General features: G+C 39.7%; 1 protein-coding gene across 1 annotated transcript in view; it reads left to right on the top strand.

Moving 5' to 3' along the window:
• The first annotated feature begins 1,477 nt into the window (after positions 1–1,477).
• IL1RAPL1 (interleukin 1 receptor accessory protein like 1) overlaps positions 1,478–16,138 on the top strand; it is a 1,387,436-nt gene continuing 1,372,775 nt past the window's right edge. The window contains exon 1 of the mRNA XM_007991337.3: positions 1,478–2,404. The gene's annotated coding sequence lies outside the window, so the exon portion shown is untranslated. The remainder of the gene's footprint in view (positions 2,405–16,138) is intronic.

Here is a 16,138-nt window from a genome sequence, read left to right as displayed (position 1 = left end):
CCTGTCTAGTCTCCCTGCCTGCTGTTATTCTCACCTGCGCGCTTAGTTTAGTTTGTATTCGTTTAGCTCACATTTTACCTAATTTTTAAAGTGTTTTCTTTATCTTGATGTGTGTTTTACTCCCCAAATTAAAGCAGTTCTGAAGGGCCAAGGCTACTTTACCTATTTATTGTTCTATTTTTGGTTTATCCTGTTAAGCCTGCCATTACAAAAGCTTGTGAGATACATTACAAAATGGGTTAAGGTTTTCAAGTACATGGGCTCCAGGTGTTGAATGGGAAAGGTTGCAGGGTGGAGAGAGGGAAAGGAGTAACTAGAAAAGAGACTCTCTGCCTTTTAATCATCCAGCCTACTCAGCTGCCAGAAACTAACGCTGTTGCTGCAGTGTAAACATTAACATTTTTTCAGGGTCTTGCTACTCCAAGTGTGGTCCACAGCCCAGCAACATTATTATGGGCCACGGGCGAGCTTATTAGAAACGCAGGGTCTCAGGCCTCACTCCAGATGTACCGAATCAGAATCTGCATTTTAACAAGACACCCAGGTGATGGTGTGTACATCAAAGTTTGAGAAGCACGGAATCGCATGTGAGTGTTATACTATCCTAATGTAAATAGTCAAGGACCTTAAATTGAGCAAATAACCTAATGTATTTACCTGTACCTGCTTTGACCCTCTTTCTTCATCACAAATTCAACTCGGAAATCAGCAGCGAACTCTTTTGTAGGGAACTCAATTACGCGGTGGATGGGAGGAGGATCCTCTTCAATATCCTCCTCTCCGCTCTTCCTCCCACTCCCCACCCCCCACCCCGCACTCCCGGAGAGCCTTCCACAGGCACCCTTCTCCCTGAGCCCCACTCACTTAGGGAAGATTTTGCTCCTCCCCCAAACTGAAAGCGCGGCTGCGAGGAGGGTTACTGCTTGAAGGACTCGCAGTTTGCATGTCAATACAGACTGAAGCACTTTTGCAAAACTGCCCTTTAGAAACAATTATCATCTTAGCACCTGAGGTTTGTTTGGAGCAGCCCCCGCACCCCTTCCCTCTTGTAATCCATCTTAAAGTGATACGGAGAATGGGGGCGTTGGGGAGACAGTGATGGGGGTGGGAGGGTCGCGTGCAATAATAAATCTGCTTCAAAGAGAAGAGATGAAAAGGAGGTTATCAAGAGTGCGTCGGCTTAGGCATCACTCTCTGTATCTTTCTGCTTCCTAGAGAAATGGAACCATAATTCTAAGGTGGCTAAGGCAAGACTATATGAGCATCCAAATTTGCCAGTCCACTTTTGCCTGGAAGGACGGACTTCCGTTATTTGAGGCCTCCCCGGGTCCTTTCCAAAAGATTCCCAGGCTACCCTCCTTCCACTTCGGTCTTCTGAGAACTAAAACTCGCAAAGCGGTGGCTGTCTGTGGATTGGCTAGTACTAAAATATCCATTGGGTGGCAGTAATACTATCCTCTTTATGACTTGCAGCAAACCAGAGAATGCATTCAATCAAATGAACCGATCTTGTAGAAACACTGGAATCATTTATGCATTGCAGTTTCTCTTTCTTGTTTTCGCTCCTTCTTCCCTGGGATATTTTGAGTGGATTGTGGCTATTAATCGAGATCCCGTGCTATTCGTGTTTTGCTTGTCGTTTTCGCTCAGGATTAGCATCATTCAAGGCAAACGCAAAGCTGCTTTTCCCACCACCCCCCCACTCTTTTTTGAAAAATCATTTTTGGGGGCTGCTGAAGAGAGCTAGGACCCAGGAGACACCTTCCCAAACAGCAGGGGTTGTGTGCTTTCACATAGCAGTACTGTACAAGGAAAACCCCGTCGGATCTGTTATTGCGGGATACTTGTGAAATATACATAGGATTCTTTCTTATGGCTGCATCCCGGATCTGGAAATTTTACTTGGGGACCAGGAGGATTTGAAAGGCTACATGTATTCAGAAGATTTGCAAGCAACACTCCAATTCTTGTCATAGAGCTCACAGACTTCTCACTTATCGGCTTTTTTCCTTCCTTATTTTTAAAGAATTATTCTTATTTTCCCCCCTCTTTTTCTGCTCTCTCCTTTCTCAGTCTCTCCTTTTCTATCTGCCTCTTCATTTTTTCTCCTAGTCTGTTTTTTTTTTTCCTGCTCTGCACCTGGATTGTATCTTCAGCAAACAATCGGGCACTTTGAGAACTAACTGGAGACAGTCTTGTAGGGAAGATCTGTATGGAATTATCTGCTTTTATGGTGAACTTGGCATTTGTGAATGGGAATCTTGTTCACAATATTAATTGCTAGCAAAAACAAGAAAAAGAACACAGGAGTAAAACGTGGATTTTTCTGAATACGCATTGTGATGACCAGCAATTACCTTACCGACTAATATCCAGAGGAGAATAATTTGGAAGACTGTTGTGGGTAAGGTCATTTTATATATGCAAACCCGTCAGTGGCATGAGCAAACTTGGGCATTTGTAATGGGAATGGGTGACTTGAATGATTGCTGCATCGCATTGATGGCTGTGATGTGGCCGTTATTGGCACTGAATGGAATAACTGCAGTTGGGTGTGTTGATGTATGTGTGTGTGCGTGCGTGTGTGTGTGTATGTATGTGTGCCCATATTCTGAGTGCAATTGAAAATCAAAGTATCACTCTCTCCCCCAATTATTTTGATATGGAAGAGTGTCTTGAATTAATTCTGGGAAGACACTCTTTGTTTGGATACAATATTTGTGGCCCCTACATTCTGGAAGGGGTAGCAGCACTAAAAGAAACACTTAGTGAAGAACCCCATTTAAAATGAAACGAGCTACTCTCTGTGCATTAAAAGAAATATGTTTTCAACTCAGTGCAGCATTCTGCTGCATTTCACAGCCGCAATGGGACCAGGGACATCCCACTTGTCAAGTTCTTAAACTTTAAGGTGATAATCATCGTTAATTGTTCTCTAGGTTGTGGTTACTGGAGATTATTAAGTGCCGTGGGCTACTTTTTTATCTACTGGATTATCACTCAGCGTGAAAAAAGGAAAAGAAAAGAAAAAGATAAAAATGATGGCTAACATAGAGAAGAATAAGGCAACATTATCTTAAATATCACCATAGTGCTTTCTTTCTCAAGTTCAGTTGCCCAATCATATAATTATTTACCCAATACCCTAAATAGGTGAAGCTGAGACCCACGTGCAGGGGAGTCGAAGGTCTGAAAGCGGAGACCATCCTTTTATTGCAATGCAGCCAGCTTGGGAAATGCAGGCAATTAATTCATACTTCCCCTAACCTTAAGCTGAAGATGTGTCCTATCTGCTACATCTATTTTACCCTTTCGGTAAAAAGTTAGAGACTAGAACACTAAGGATGTTTAAGCATATTCTGCCTGGGAAATGGGATAAAGAAATCAATATTGATGACGTGGTTCAGTGCACTGTACTGCAATGCTAAAGTCCCATATTCAGTGCCTGTGATGAGAGAATGGAGCATTTACATGTGTTATAAATCTCACCTGGTAGATTGATCGGAAGGGGAGGGGAGAAGATATGTGGATATGTAGGAAGATGGATGGAAGTCGTGCATAATCGGTGATTATGTAACTTCATTACATCAGCGAGTTCCAGTCAACGATAGTGAGATGAGATGATTGTATAGAGAGAGGCTCCATCACCCTGTTAACTTTTGAAGGCTTGTAACAGCTAGCAGAGGAGGAGGGCAGAGAGAGATTAGCTCCAAGGGTCCTATAAACCTTGATCTCTATGGCAAATTTAGCATGAGTTTTCTCATAGTGAGTTTCAGAGGGACATCAGATCATGTAAGCTTTAGGGCTGGACAGGACCAATTTTAGCCACACCCGTGGAGAGTCAAAATGAGTCCACAATGTTTCAGAAGTGCCCCATTGAGTAATGGGGACTGATGATTCCAGCCAAGGTCATAGTTCTTTACCCTAGGATTGAAATATATGACCCCAACTGAATGGAAAGTTAAATTCATTGAAATGAAGACTGTGAACAGAAGGAATATTTAGGGTCCTTTCTTGCATTTTTCCTGGTAGAGCTTGATGCAGATTTCAGCCTGGTGGTTCCCTCATAAAAATGATGATTGCTTCCACAGTGTGTCAGAAATGAGTGTTTTATCCCTTTATCTAAACCATGACAATCTCTTTCTGGGCCATTTTAACCTTCTGGGAAAAGAGAAGTAAAAGCATTCAAAGGTAACAGTACCCTGTTGAATTATAAATTAAATGGCATTGGATTCATTATTAACAGAGATCCCAGAAAAAAAGAGCAATCTATGTTCAAGTTTCACTTATTCAATGGTTTAAAAGACAGGTTGTAGCCGCCAAAGACTTTTACCATGAGATGAGATAAATGTACTGTGCTCACTGTGCAGAGGAGGGAATACTGCAGAATAAAATGTCATTTTTCCCTCATGTTTTATCTGGAGTTGTGATTTTTTTAAAGAAGATACACATCAGGTTCTTTTGGCCTTCTACTGTTTTAGGATATGTTTTCTCCTCAATAGATCACATATTCACAAAAAATGAAACTTCTGAAATCCTAAGCCTGTTCAATTGAATCATCTTATTATCTAGTTGTGCTATTTCCTATTTCTCTTTACGTTTATTTTACAGAGAAGGCTAAATGACTTTTCTATCAGGGAGATGAGATGATATTTTTCTGTTTTTCTTTTATTTTTCATATTCCATTTCCTTCCAGTCCTAAGGAGTAAGATGCAGAATCTAGACACCCTCTAAGTAACTTTGAAAAGATTTGCTTACCCTGAGTCAGAACGGTGGGATTGGGGAATGAAATTCTAAGGTCTGATATTTGAGGTGACTTTCATACTTCTGCAGGACGTGCACAAACATTGATGTATTGTGCCAGTGGATTTGGAGGTTTGGCATTCATATTGTGTAGGAAATTGAATGTGAAGTTAACTCCTGATTCCTTCCTTCAGGGGTCAGGGTAACACAACGGCTGCTTCCAGGCTGTTGGTTTCCAACTATGTGCACAAATATAGTCTGTAATGATTTTTCCTGTACTCCTTCTTTCAATATTTTATAAATGACTTCCTCAGTTGTTTTCTGACGTAAGCCACACATATGTAATCAAGCAGGGCATAGGTTTTCTAAGCTCAGTAGGATATGGAAATAATAGAAGGATGGAAAAGGATTCTGTACAAAAAGACACTGGTTGTGAAGCAAATATACATATGTAATTGCTAACTCCTTACTTGAAGACTGCATGTACTTACTTCTATTAGGAAAGATAGTTTCAATCATGTTAATGGCACTTTGTAAGCTGTCACTTTCTTTAGGAAGAAGATTATGTAACTAAGGCAGGTTATGGCATTTTTCTTAAGTATCCTACAAATCAATAATAAAAAGCTTTGTCTAATAGGAAAGCATTTAAACATGATGGCAGTGGGTAATTTAAAATATAACATCTGTTTTCTATTTTATTTCCATTTCGTCAGCCACAGTCATGTAGTTAGGTTAGAAAATATTTAGGAAAAAAATAAATACCATTTATGAATATTAGAGCTATCAGTTTTGTTTCCTGACCAGTTGCTTCAGCAAAGTAAGGAGATTTAGCAGATAAGTAATCACAGTATTCCTAAAACTAGAGAAAATTTTAAATTGAATTTTTGTTATGTTTGCAACACATGTGAACAAATCAGTATTACTTTAAAAATGACTATTAGATAAAACATTTTAAAGAACAGTTGAACTTTGAAGATTTATATTTCAGAATTTGTTATATACTGAAATGTTTGGGATATACTTTGACTTACAACAGATATGATATTTGGTATTTGGCAAATCTTGTGTTTTTATAAAGCAGACTACTCTATAATTTGTAGCAACAAAACAAGTGTTGATTATTGAGATTTAAAAGTAGCAAGTTTTCTGGTGATGCTCAAGTTATAAAGCATAATTATAATTGTACCGGTTGGGCAGCTATAGTTAAGGTCGCATCAGCATTTTTATTATTAAATTCCAACCCTATTTCCATTAGGTGTATCGGGAATCTCAAAGAGGAGAGTCCAGTTCTGTGAGACATCAAGGCATTGTAGAATTCCGGGCTGAGTCAGAGGGCTTGAAACTGTACTTCCGGCTCTGTCAGTTACTAGCCTTATGACCTCTGACACCACATTTGATTTCTCAGTGTTCCAGAGAATCATTTAAAAAAAAAAAAAATAGTTGCATATTGCTCTACAGAAAGGAGATAATACGTGTCTAAGTATTTACCGCCATCCTATGCCTTAGAAATATATGGAGTTATTATTATTAAGGATTCCCCTAAGTCTTACGAATTTAGCTGTGCATGTTTTTTACACCCTTATTATAAATCTGAATAGGTGCTTTCTAGTAGCAATTACAGTTTGCTGTACATAATATTGTTCAGTGATTAACCAACAAAGACAAATTAAAAGCTTTGGTGGTTAACTTTCACTTAGTACTCAGTTTTTTCCAGAAGTACTCATATGGGAATATAGTTGTCTTAAGTAATTAAAATAATAGATGCTTTTGAATAACATTCAAACAGTGGTAACTAAGGGTTTTATGTGTGAAAGTGTTTTATGCAGATTGCTTTTTAAAAAGATGCTTCTGAGTACTCAGGAGTTTCTGTTTCTGCTACCAAGAGCACACAAACAAATGTACTCAAACTTGATGCTACCTCTCAAATTGAGTATATTGACCAGAAAGTGACTCTTGTCTCTCAGTATTTTAACAAAAGCATAATGAATTTGAATACCAAGTATAATAGAGAAAAAAAGAATATAAAGATACCCTGTCTGTTTGGAATTTTCTAGTTGTAATAATTACTAACTTTCTTTAGGGGGAGGCAATCCCCCATGTGTCACTACTAAAACTGTATCTCTTTAATGTTCTTGTATCTTAACATAATGATATTTACATATATGCAAAGAGGATAGTTTAGTGTTATGAGCTCCCATGTATGTTTTTCAGTGAGTGAATAATCAGGTTACAGAGTTAGTTTTTATATTTTGGTTAAAGTAGAATTGGAAAGTGCAAAATTAACCCTGTAATAAATTAGTAGTCCTGGGCTTAAAATAAAGAATTTTCATGTTGTAGAGCAACCTCCTCTTTGTAACTTCCCAGTGTCTTGCTTTTCTTTTCAAGGATTCCCAATATATTTTTGTTTCAGATGAATTTCATTATGCATGTTTATCTGACTTCATTGATGCCTATTAATAGCAAGCATTTTCTTGGTTTCCTATATTTAAAAATGCATATTCTTTACGTCTTATGGCAATACTTTAGATTTGCTCTGGAAGATTTAGGAAGGAATATTGTATGAATGTGGACAGGCTGTTTATTTGACAAATTCAGCTAATCACCTTACAAATATGCTTTTAATTTTCACCCAGAAAATGCCACCCTGGAGTGTCTTATACTGCATCTAACATTCTGTTACAGTCCAACCACATGGCTCAATGGACATACTTATCCATTAAGTATGCTTATCCTGACCATTGGTTTACAAGGAAAGATCCTTAATTGACGTGCTTTTTTGGTATCCTTGGGTAGACACAATATTCAGGTGCCCAAACTCTAAAACTCCTGTACAGAGAAGGGATGAGTAGGTGGCTTGATGTTGCTTTCTTATCACACGATCTGAAAATCCCAGGCACTGAACTGTGAATAAAACAAAGGGAGAAAGAAAAGAAAGAGAACTAAAAGAAAATTTTACTTCTGAAAATTTTGGTCTTTCTCATTTCTTAAAAGTAATCACAACCTTAAAAGTAATCTTTTTCATCACAAGCTATTCAAATGGTTTGTTATGGTTACTATGTTCATATATATCAAATACAATAAATGGCACTAAATGAGCTACTTTGTTCTTACAGGAGCTACACCTCTATGAAGATAAACTGAAGAGTTAAACTAGATTGTACGTTGTAACACTACGTCAGGATATTGTGTGTAGAATTTGGACTCACTGAAAAAATGAAACGGATTGTGGATTATAATCATATAATTATAGACTTTTACTCTTTCAACGTTTATTAGGTATCATACTTTATTTGAATTATAATTATAATAAATCAGCATATGGATAATCATAAAATTATTCATAGTAGTTTATCTTCTTATGACCTAATCAAAGTGAGTTACTTTATCGATGTTTTAGATTAATATGTGTGACTGAGTATAGCGATCTTCATCATCTTCTGGTGCAAAGTTCCCTTTTTAATTAAAAACATTCCCTGGAAGTCCACTTAATCATAGTTATACTTTCAGTATCCATTAATTGAGAAAATGCATGAGAATAATAGTAAATTATTATGAATATAATAACTCTTTAAAAGTGAATTTATGTATAGTCGCAACAGGGTCTACTTATATCTTTGAAATGTATTGTTTATTCTATCTACATAGAAAGTTCGGTGTTTATATAGATTCTAGAGTCCTTGGAGTAACAAAAGGTCCATATGTCTAGAGGCAAAATACTTGCATTATATATACATATTAATCATGTTCATCTTACAGAGAAGATGGAAGGCAAGTGCATATGGTGGTGGTTTGTGGATCAAAGGGGTTGAATTTCAGTATAGATGGACTTACAGTATATAATTTCCTAAGGATGTACATTTCAAGTTCTAAAATATTCCTATTCGAGTTTTAGGATTCAACAGTTGTAATTTAAAATTGGTTGATTTTGGAAAATAATTGCTTTTTTAAAAAAATAAAATAAGCATTGTTTTTATTGTAGCCGAAATAAAAATGAATTATTATAAATAAAGCCAAAGGTGATCAAAATCTCATAAAAACCTAATAGAATTATATGCAGTATAGGAGTAAAGGATGCCGGGAGGCTGAGGCAGGAGAATGGCATAAACCCGGGAGTTAGAGCTTGCAGTGAGCTGAGATCCGGCCACTGCACTCCAGCCTGGGCAACAGAGCGAGACTCCGTCTCAAAAAAAAAAAAAAAAAAAAAAAAAGGAGTAAAGGATGCCCCATCATGTGATTTTAAACAAGGAAATTGTGAACCAGAGGAATGAAGTGAAGTTTTCAAGATCTTCCAATTTGTTGGCTGTCTCATGATGCATGGTTTTAGTTCCTTGATATAAGCCCTGCTGGGTATTTTAGTTATATAGCAATATGTCCTGGCATATAGCATTATTTTTTATGAGTACAGCTAATGTTGGCATATCGAATCCTTTGGCCTCTAGCTTACTTTATCGACTTGTGATCAGTCATCTGACTTCTGCACTCAGAATCTGTAGACTTTATTTTTCCTGTATGTACACCTGATTTTCGACCTTATTTGATCCCTGGAGACACAATACAAAGGAGAGTTGAGAACATAGGTCACTGGTGGGTCTTCTTGTCTCTTCCATACTGTCCTTTTTCCCATTAGCTTTGTATCTTTCCACCTTCAGGGAATTGCTCTTCTTTGGAGCCTCTCCTTTTTCTGGACTTTCCTGAACATCCCTGGCCATCTTTGTCTCAGTGTTGCATGCTACCTTCTTGCTTCCAAGGGATTCCACTAAGGGATCCTATCAAAATATCTTCTAGCTATACTTTATCCCACTTTGACGATATTAAATTTCATATTTCATTTCTTCATCAACAGGATCAGTCTGCTTACATAAACAATAATGAACCAATTTTGGAATAATGAAGACAGTAATATTTTATCAGGTTTGCCAAGCTAGAATCATATAACTACCACTAAACGAACAAGATACAGCTTATGGGTGTGTGTGTGTATCCTCATATCCTCATGACTGCGTTAGTATGTGTATCCACACACATACATGATTTTTGTTGAAATGTTTGACAAATGAATCATTGTTAATATGCTAAAGAGGAAAGTTTGGAATAACAGGCTTTATCCCTTTGTATTATAATAGTGACATTTCTAGAAAAGATGCCATTAACTTTTTTCTGACCCTGAAAAATAGCTTGAATGGACTGCATTTTAGATAATAAGGTGGAGACAGGGCTATGGAGGACATACTTTTGTTCAGATTGAATCCTGCAGTGCCCTCTAGAGTTACTGGGTAGGGAGCTGGTAGCATACCTGTATGAAGAAATGACGCTGGCTATGAACACTATGATGCTTACAACCTCTCTGCCAACTTTATTTCAGAAGAGACACATCCAGGAGAGCTAAATACAGTGGTAAAAATGGAAAAACTGAGAGAGTTAGAATGGTATCAAGTATTTTGTGTAAACAAAGCTTCATGTGGCCAAGGGAGAAAATTTGAATATAACAAATGGATCTGGTAGCTCTCAGTGTTTGGTTTTTGAATACCCCTATTAAAGCTCCTAATTGTTCTCACCATGACAGAACTCCTGAATTGTACTCAAGAGGCACCCAGCTCCACAGTGTGCAGAGTAAATGCATTCAAGGGGTCTCTAGGGGTTTTTGACTCTGCTGTTTTTTCTTGTCGGGGTTCTCCTTCAGGGCCCTTAATAACACAGCCACAGAGCAAGCCGCTTATGTCAGTGGGTATGCTTTTCTCAGTGAGTGAACGGTTTAGCTTAGCTCCAGGAGGCAAGTGCCTGCCGGCCTTGTATTTCCAGGGCCCAACATTGTGCACAGCATATAGTAGGTCATCAGTATATCATTACACAAGCAAATGCTTAAACGCTTAGGGATAACAGGTCAGTTTTAGATCTGTGTTCTCCAAAACTCATGCTACATTATACATGGAGACAAAATCTTCTGATTTAAAAAAGTAAAAAAAGGAAAATTGAGTAATATAAAGGAGAGATAATTAATATTAGGTAGTTTGAAACCTACAAATGGACTGAAGGAGAAGAAATCACCTGCCTGTCTTCCTCCCTCCCTCCCTTCCTTCCTTCCTTCCTTCCCTCCAACCCCTTCTTCTTCCTTTCCCCTCCCTCCCTCCCTTCCTTCCTTCCCTCCCTCCAGCCCCTTCTTCTTCCTTTCCCCTCCCTCCCTCCCTTCCTTCCTTCATTCCTTCCTTCCTTCCTTCCCTCCCTCCAGCCCCTTCTTCTTCCTTTCCCCTCCCTCCCTCCCTTCCTTCCTTCATTCCGTCCTTCCTTCCTTCCTTCCCTCCAGCCCCTTCTTCTTCCTTTCCCCTCCCTCCCTCCCTTCCTTCCTTCCCTCCCTCCAGCCCCTTCTTCTTCCTTTCCCCTCCCTCCCTCCCTTCCTTCATTCCTTCCTTCCTTCCTTCCTTCCTTCCTTCCTTCCTTCCTTCCTTCCTTCCTTCCTTCCCTCCAGCTCCTTCTTCTTCCTTTCCCCTCTCCCTCCCTTCCTTCCTTCTCTCCCCTTCTTCCTTTCCCCTCCCTCCCTCCCTTCCTTCCTTCCCTCCCTCCCCTTCTTCTTCCTTTCCCCTCCCTCCCTCCCTTCCTTCCTTCCCTCCCTCCCTCCCCTTCTTCTTCCTTTCCTCCCCCTTCCTTCCACCTCTATCATAGGTATTTAAGTGCCTTCACTGTGTAAGGGGATGCAAGAGGGACTGCAAAGGATACAGAGATGACTGATGTCATGTGTCTGGGCCCAAAAATGGTTTAGTCAGGGACATGACTACTAAACAAAATCACATATACCAACATCCCTTGGTATCCGTGGGAAACTGGTTCCAGGACCCCTTGTGGACACCAAAATCCACAGATGCTCAAGTCCCTAATATAAAATGGCATTGTATTTGCATATGACCTATGTACAACCTCCTGTATACTTTAAATCATCTGAAGATTACTTATACCTAATACAATGTAAATGCTATGTAAATAGTTGTTACATCGTATTTTTATTTGTATTATTTTTAAGTATTTTATTGTTCTTTTTAAGTCGTTTTCAAAAAATATTCCTGATCCATGGTTGCTTGGATCCACAGATATGGAGGGCCACCTGTAATTATAATTCAAGATAGTCCACCATACATACTTCTAAGAGAGGTGCCAAGTATGCTACAGGCTCAAGAAAGGTTCAGAACACATGCATGTAGAGGGATTAGGCAAGGTCTGCTAAAGGAGGCAGCCTTTGTATTGGACTTTGAAGGAGTTAACATGGGTATGGAGATAGGACCTTCTAAATAGAGGGGAGATAAAAAATAAATATATTGTAAGTAGGACCAAATGGAGCATGGTTAAGGAAGATCCAATGTTCTTGTTTCCCCAGAGAAGGGGGTTTATGATATGAAATGTAAGAAGATAAGGCTGGAGCCCTGAGCCTCCATGTCTGGCAAGCAGGAGCCAATGGAATGGTATTGCATGAGCTTAAGGAAAACAGAACATTGCATGACCTGCTCAGATTTATGCTTTAGGAAGAAGGGGAATGAATTAAGAGTGTGTATCTCCAGGTTACCATTGATTTCAAGTTGTGCGAATTTCCCAGTGACTCCTGAGTTTCACGCTTATTCCAATTTTCTCATGTAGAACTGCAGGCCTCAAACAGCCATCACTAGCTCCCTTCATTTTCCTCTTTCTTTCTTCCTTTCAAAGAATAAACCGCCGGATGTGATGGTTCATGCCTGTAATCCCAGCACTTTGGGAGATCTGAGGTCAGGAGTTTGAGACCAGCCTGACCAGCATGGTGAAACCCCGTCTCTACTAAAAATACAAAATTAGCCGAGCATGATGGCACATGTCTGTAATCCCAGCTACTTAGGAGGCTGAGGCAGGAGAATTGCTTGGACCTGGGAGGCAGAGGCTGCAATGAGCCGAGATCATACCATTGTACTCAAGCCTGGGCAACAAGAGTGAAACTCTGCCTCAAATAAATAAATAAATAAATAAATAAATAAATAAATAAACTAACAAACACACCACTGCTACCGGTGCTAGACAAATACAGAAGCCAGAATTTAACATTAGTTTTTATTTTTTCAAGCAGAAGGCAAGCTTCTGTAATGGGGCTGATACATTCAAATTATTTTTACTTGGTAGTGTTAGAAAGTTGCCACACACTGTAGCAACAATGCTAAGTGTAAACAATGTTTAAGTGTAACTTTTTTTTTTTTTTTTTTTGAGACGGAGTCTCGCTCAGTCGCCCAGGCTAGAGTGCAGTGGCACTATCTCTGCTCACTGCAAGCTCCGCCTCCCGGGTTCACGCCATTCTCCTGCCTCAGCCTCCCGAGTAGCTGGGACTACAGGCGCCCGCCGCCTGCCACCACGCCTGGCTAATTTTTTGTACCTTTTTTAGTAGAGACGGGGTTTCACTGTGTTAGCCAGGATGGTCCCGATCTCCTGACCTCGAGATCTGCCCGCCTCGGCCTCCCAAAGTGCTGGGATTACAGGCTTGAGCCACCGTCCCCAGTCAAGTGTAACTCTTTAATGACTACATTGGATAATGTTTAAAGTTTATTTGTTTACTGTGATGGCAACAGCAAAGTGACTCTAAAGTGACAATTCATCTGGAAGAAAGAAGTTGAAGGAAGCAACTGGGAAAAAAAAAAAGGAAAGTGCTTTATATAATGTAATGGCAAGGTGGAAATATAAATTTCAAACTGGTTTTATAGTAAGGTCATATGGAAGAAGAATATTGCTTTAGAGTAGAATGTACATCCAATAATAAGATAATAGGATTTATTTCTAACAAGTGTGAACTCTTTTGCTAACTACCAATAATTATAACAATTTTGAATTGTAGATGGAAATTAGAAAGTGAGCCTCCTAGTAATAAAAAAAAAAAACCCATGCTAGTTTAGTTTAAATTATTTTTCTTATCAAATACGTTTTGCTTCTAATAAATGGAAGAAAAGAAATGAGTAAGTATAGTTTTGTTTCCCCATACTTTATCTGATCACTCTATATTGGAAGATGTAGTAAGCTGGAAAATGACCAAACGTTGAAGATAAAATGAGAAAAAATGCGATTTACTTAGGCACAAACTAAATGTTATGTACATCGTCCTTAGGATTCAGGTGAAAGAACAAGTCTCACAGTCTAGCTGTTGTGAAAACTCACTTGCCTAGCCCTGAGGTTTCTGATTCGGTGTTTGGAATGCAGTATAGAAATTTGTACTTTTTTTTTTTTTTTTTTAGACGGAGTTTCACTCTTTTTTGGCCAGGCTGGAGTGCAATGGCACAATCTTGGCTCACTGCAACCTCTGCCTCCCAGGTTCAAGCAAATCTCCTTCCTCAGCCTCCCGAGTAACTGGGATTACAGGTATGTGCCACCACACCCAGCTAATTTTGTATCTTCAGTAGAGACGGGGTTTCGCCATGTCGGCCAGGCTGGTCTCAAACTCCTGACTTCATGAGATCCACCCACCTTGGCCTCCCAAAGTGCTGGGATTACAGGCATGAGCCACCACACTCAGCTGAGAAATTTGTACTTTCAAAAACATTTGAGGGCCGGGCATGGTGGCTCATGCCTGTAACCCCAGCACTTTGGGAGGCCGAGGCAAGGGGAATAACCTGAAGTCAGGAGATCAAGACCAGCCTGGCCAACATGGGGAAATCCTGTCTCTACTAAAAATACAAAAATTAGCTGGGCACGTTGGCGGGTGCCTGTGATCCCAGCTAGCTACTTGGGAGACTGAGGCAGGAGAATCGCTTGAAACTGGGAGGTGGAGTTTGCAGTGAGCTGAGATTGCACCACTGCACTGGGTGACAGCCTGGGTGACAGAGCGAGATTCCATCTCAAAAAAAAAAAAAAAAAAAAAAAATTGAGGTCAGTAGTATCACCAAGGTGTTCCTTGGGAGGGCTTCAGCAGAAACCTCTCAGTCTGTCAGTATTGCTTTCCTCCTGGCATCATATGTTATTATGGATATTGGATGCTTTCTCAATATTTTCCAAAATGCTCCTCCAACTCAGCTTCAACTTTCAAGTAATAAGTCATTTCCAACCACAATGGCCCAGGGTAGGCCCCTACTATGCTGAAATCCTCATGCTGCCACTGTCTCAGTTGATTATCATGCAGCAATTGTGGCTCATTGTTGGCCCCTACTAACCACTGTCCTTCAGTCCTATTATGTGATCAGAATTGCCCCTTCCCATATGTATTTTAATGAACGCCTTCAGGTGAGTGAATGAGAAATACTACTTGAGGGCCCTATCTGTTGTAAGAATGGTGCTTAACACAGGCTGTAGATGTTCAAGATAGTTCTTGCCATCTAAAGCTTATGGGCTGGTGGGAAAGGCATATGTGTTCAATTGGGCTCCCTGGAAACAGACTCTGAGATGAAGACTTGCATACAAAAGTTTTAGTCACTTCTGAGGCAGACAAACTGACTGCAATGTGGTTTTAGCTGGGGCCTCAGCAGTTCCAATGAGAAGTTCTAAAGATTTGATGGTCCTTCAAAATGGTCTCACATTGAGTCAAGGGGCTGGGGCTTTCTATGTTCACGTCAGGCAGTGACTGGTGGGGGGCTGCTCCACAGGAAGGAGCATAATGTTGGGAAGACAGTTATTTGCAGCTGAGGGTAAATCCCAATGAGGGACTCAGCTGTGAGCCACCAACGGCAGGATGGGTATACAGGCCATTAAGAGAGAAATGAAAGTTATTTGGAACGTCTGACAAGATCATATTTTTTCCCTCACCCCTTGAGGCATGATGCAATAATACCATATGAAATTACCGAGGAAATGCTATGAAATCTTAAACATTTGTTTAAAGGGATGAAGAAACTAAATACAGTTGAGTACAAGGCCTTGCTCTATGTAGTTTTGCTTCAGAGAATGTGATTTTCTCAGGAATGTAGTTCAAGTCACATTACAGTTACTCCTGTTGTAAGTTACCAGGGCCACAAATATCTAATGAGCATGTTCTCTGTGTCCTAGACAGAGAGGAAAAAGTGGAAAATTCATGCCTGGAGAGTTTACATAGGACCCTTTTTTTTCCTCAGTGGTTCGTGTGCTTGATTTCGAGTTTAAGGAGGGGATTTGGGGGTGGGGGTCAGAGAAGGGGCAAGGAAATGGAACAGAGTGGGGCCAAGTTTCCTGAATTCCAAGGATAATAAGACAATTGTTTGGGTTGTACAGGACCAGGCTACAGAGGAATATTGACAGTTGGCAGAAGGCGCAGACTCGATGAACTGAGTGGTAGTGGAATAAGTTGAATGTAGATTTACTGGTACGGAACAGACAGTGAAAGCAGTGTTTCATTAGCATTAGCCAGTCTATAATTTGGACTGGAGGGGAACTAGTTTTGAATACGATGAATTTGAAATCATAGAAATAATATATCCTAGAGTTCAATTTTCACTGA

Source organism: Chlorocebus sabaeus, chromosome X (assembly GCF_047675955.1).
Source record: "Chlorocebus sabaeus isolate Y175 chromosome X, mChlSab1.0.hap1, whole genome shotgun sequence".
Lineage (NCBI taxonomy): Eukaryota > Metazoa > Chordata > Mammalia > Primates > Cercopithecidae > Chlorocebus > Chlorocebus sabaeus.
This window is presented reverse-complemented; position numbering and strand designations above follow the sequence as displayed.